General features: G+C 35.4%; 1 pseudogene; it reads right to left on the bottom strand.

Moving 5' to 3' along the window:
• Window positions 1-4,048: 4,048 nt before the first annotated feature.
• Window positions 4,049-4,259, bottom strand: LOC134363681 (uncharacterized protein C9orf85-like; annotated as a pseudogene).
• Window positions 4,260-4,604: the final 345 nt, after the last annotated feature.

The raw sequence follows: 4,604 nt of genomic DNA, 5'->3' as shown, positions 1-4,604 counted from the left end.
TATTACCTCCATTTTACAGACATAAAAACTGTGGCTCAGAGAGGTTAATTGCCAAAGTAATATGTTTCTTTGATCAGATGTTAAGCCCAATTATACCCACAACTTCTACACTATATTGTTGACTATATAAGTGAAGACGAGCAGTATTTTTCGTAACTTCAGTTTGATAAAGCAACTACTTTTCTCCTGAAGAATAAGCAGGCTTATTTATAGAGGAATGGCTTAGATCCAATTCTAAAAGCAAACAGAAAAAAAGGATATTATCTGTATTTTTGTTTGCTGATCTTTTTAAAATAGATTTATTGAGATGTAATTTAAATACCATAAAGTTGTACAATTGAATGGTTTTTAGTATGTTTACATAATTTTGCAACCTAATTTTAGAACATTTTCATCATCCCTAAAAGATTGGTCATACCCATTGATCAAGACAGCATAAATGTTCCCCTGAGCTTGACTAAATTTTAGACAGGGTTATTCCTGATTATAGGTCTGAGATCTCCCTTTTCGTAGAGCACTTACTTTAGAAAACTTGTGATTGAAATTTTTTTTTTGTCCCTTTGAAATGTAGATACCTCTTTTCCCAGCCTCTCGCCAGTTTTACAGCCCAAGAACATCTTTTTCAACGACCTGAGAACCATTCCTTTCAATGTAGTCATCAAAGAATGTACTATCAAATGTACTATCAAAGAAGATAGTACCCTTATCTCCCAGTCTCTGTGGGAGGGTAGGAGCCTAATTTTAAAAAGAGACAATTAGCAAACACAGATGAGCTAATCACATTAACCAATCTCCTGACTAAAGTCCTCCAGTTCTTTCACTAGCTCACTACAGCACCTCAAAATCTGCCTGCCTTTTTTTCAGCAGACTTGAGTTCTCTCTCTCCCCCACTATTGCAATAGTCTAAAATAAAGCCTACCTTGCCTCCTTAACTCTGTCTAGTGCAATTTTGACACTCACCTACTCCCAAATTCCTTCCCCCTTCATTAGCCTTAAGAAACCACTAATCTACTTTATGTCTCCATAGATTTGTCTCTTCTGGACATTTCACATAAATGAGATCATACTCTTTGTGGTCTTTTGTGACTGGCTTCTTTCACTCAGAGTGTTTTTGAGTGTATTAGTCCAGGTTCTGTTGCTTATTACAGAATACCTGAAACTGGATAATTTATAAAGAAATGAAATTTATTTTTTACAGTTTTGGAGGCTGGGAAATACAAGGTCCAGGGAACACACAGATGAGGGACTTCTTCTGGGTGGTGACTCTCTACAGCAATGCAAGGTATCACATGGTGAGAATGACATGAGCAAGAGAGTTCATGTGTTCCCTTGATCTCCTTATAAAGCCATCAGAACCACTACCTGATAACCCATTAAACCATTAACCCATTACTCCACGAATGGCACAGTCTTCACAATCCAATCACCTCTTAAAGGCTCTGAATTTTAACCCTGCTACAGTCAGATTTCCCACCCTGTTAACACTATTACAATGGGAATCAAGCTTCGAAGAGTTTGTGGGTACATCCAAACTACAGCACCGGGTTTAACCCATGTTGTAGAATGTATTAGCACTTCATTCCTTTTGCTTGCCAAACAATATTCCATTGCATGGATATATCATATTTTGTTTATTTATTTGTCAGGTTATGGACATTTGGCTTATTTCCACTTACTGGCTATTATGAATAATGCTGCTATGAACATTCGTGTGAACATATGTTTTTATTTCTCTTGAGTACATATCTAGAAGAGGGTTTTCTGGGTCAAATGGTAACTCTATATTTAACTTTTGAGGCACTGACAGACTGTTTTACAGAGAGGCTGCACCATTTTACATTCCCTCCAGCAATATAGGAGGGTTCCAATTTCCCCAGATCCTCACCAATACTTATTATACCTCGTCTATCTGATTATAGCCATCCTAGTAATTGTGAAGTGGTTGTTTTATAATCTTTTTATATTTTTTATAAAGCAATTATGGTTCCAAAATAAAATAGAAAGCCTAAGTATGTGGCTATAATAAAATCTTAAGTAGAAAATAAAATCCCTCCACTATTTTATAAGCAAAAATATAATACAGTAAAGAATTAGTTCAAGTTCTAAGAGTTATACCACTTCCAATCCCATAGACAAAAGCACTTATTGATGCTTACACTGCTTGAGTGGAAAGAAATACTTATCACATACCTGTTCTGAGAATTAGAAATGAAGTAATAAGGCATCTAGTACTATGTTGTTACTCAAGAAGTGCTAATAAATTCTTGTTTTCTTTCCAAATCAAGGAAATGGGTACAAACAGTTGCTTTGCACACTTGGCTAACAAGTCTAATGGCAACTCGTGAGCTAGAGAAATGGGAATTATGTGGTAGGGTAAAATCTCAATAAAGAAGAGCAATAGCACAAAGTCCAACCAAAGGAGATAGGAATGGGATGCAGTTAAAATTCACAAAATGGAAAATAACAGATGAAAAATTTATATTCAAGGTAAGTCAGACATTGGAAAACTAAATCTATGAGTAAAAACTAAATTAGGTAAGGAATTTCTATGTTCACTTGAAATCACAACTCAGCGGGTAAGAGAGAAATATATTTAAATATTGATCCCGTTATTGTGAAATTGAGAAAAACTTTGAATATCGTTTATATGTTGCTTTTTGTTTTATATATATAAAACACCCTTGACTTCAGCACTATCAGCACCACACTCCAACCCAGTGAGCTATCTGGCCAGGCCTGTGATTTCTGAATAGAAATAACTTTCCTAATTACTGTTATTTATATGAGCTCAACATCTGTTGCTAAGTCCATAGGAAGTAGCCACATCTTTCCTGTTCTGAGGCTCCGAGGAAGTTCCTCATTTTGGCTTCTTCATGATATAAAGGTTTGTGTCAAGATACCACAAAATCACTGGAATGCTATTAGAATTATCCCCAGCTCAGCTGCTTCTCCTTCTAGCAAGTGAAGATTTTCTGAGAGCAAGAGTGGATGAGGCCATGGAACTCATTACTGCACATGGATGGTAATGTGTACAGTTGGGAAGGCATTTGAGTTTCAACATCACCACTTGATTGTATAAATTCTATACATTTTTTTCTGTATGTACATTTCACAAGAGAAAAAAGGTAAAAACAATGTGATGAGGCATATAACAAAACTTTTTTAAAAAGTCCCTACTCTCTTGCTAAGCATTATTATTTTTTACAACACTGTTTTTGCTTTGTAATGAGCAAACATTAAGGGGCTTTTGCTTGGGTCCTTTACTTGAAATCAATCTGTCAAAAAGTACTTACCAAAGACCAGTTTTTGAGCCCAGCAATGTCATCTTATTTTTACGTGACATAATTCTTATTCAACTATCAATTTTTAATCTTGTTTAGTTTCATATTAGATAAAACATTCTTCTAAATAATTCCCATGGGGCTAGCCAGTTAGCCCAGTGGGCTAGAGCATGGTGCTGATAACACCAAGGTCCAGAGTTCGATCCCTGTACTGGCCAGCTGCCAAAAAAAAAAAAAAAAAAAAAAAATTCCCACAAACTGCAATATGGTATGCCAATACTCACTTTGGCAGATAGTCTAGCATGTGCAACTTAAAAATTTGTTATAAGAAAGCTCTGGATGAAAGTTCATAATTGTTCAAATTTCATATACAATTTATATTGTTCATGTATAAATTTTGCCTATATCTTTTTCTGATTTCCTCACTAGGATTTCACAGTGTTTTTTGTGAAACCCTCAACGTCAAAAGTTGGTCAGAACTTCACATTCTCAAATTGACTTTTAATATAGTTATGTTAATCCACTTGATTGTGATCTTCTGTGTCACCTAAATATCTAAATCATGATCACTCTCATCTTCACTTCTTCTGCAGCCTCTTTTGAGGTTGGATCTCAGATTATTTTCAATATTTTCTGTCTTTTCTGGTTCCTTATTAAATGGAATAACAATGTCTTCTTTCTTTCCACATTTTGCACAAACTTCAAGTTCATAGGCACATGGTCTACACATTATGTGACAAGAATCCTTCACTGTCTTTTGCAAACATTTAACATGTTTCGGGTTTTGATAATGGTTTGTATTTGCTATATTTTACACGCCATTCAAGAACTTCTGTATAGCGCTGACATACTCCATCATGAAGTTTTGCATTACTTTTCTTGGTCTGAACACTTATCAAATTTGTCATTTTTGAAGCTAAGCATATTCTAGTGCTTCTGACGCCCGGAATGAGCTACGTTCCTTTTCTGGGATCTCATTGCCAAAATCACAACAACCTTGAGCCGGTTGTGGGAAAAAGATGCAGGAAAGACCAAGGAACGACCCCACGGTGTTGACACATCTATCCATGTCCCAGAAGGAATTTATCCAGGCTTTCTAAAAATTTTTAAATAGTTGAAAAACAATTAAAAGAAGAAGAATATTTTGAGATGTGAAAATTATATGAAATTCAAATTTCAGTGTCCTAAATAAAGTTTTACTGGAACATAGCCATGTTTATTTGTTTACATTTTGTCTGTGGCTGCTTTGGTGCTACGACAGCAGAGCTGAGTAGATGTAAAAGAGTGACTGTATGACCCACAAAGACTAATTTATTGTCCGGC

This window comes from Cynocephalus volans, chromosome 15 (genome assembly GCF_027409185.1).
Source record: "Cynocephalus volans isolate mCynVol1 chromosome 15, mCynVol1.pri, whole genome shotgun sequence".
In the NCBI taxonomy this organism is placed as follows: Eukaryota; Metazoa; Chordata; class Mammalia; order Dermoptera; family Cynocephalidae; genus Cynocephalus; species Cynocephalus volans.
Note: the sequence above shows the minus strand (reverse complement) of the source record. Positions and strands in the feature narration are given on the sequence as shown.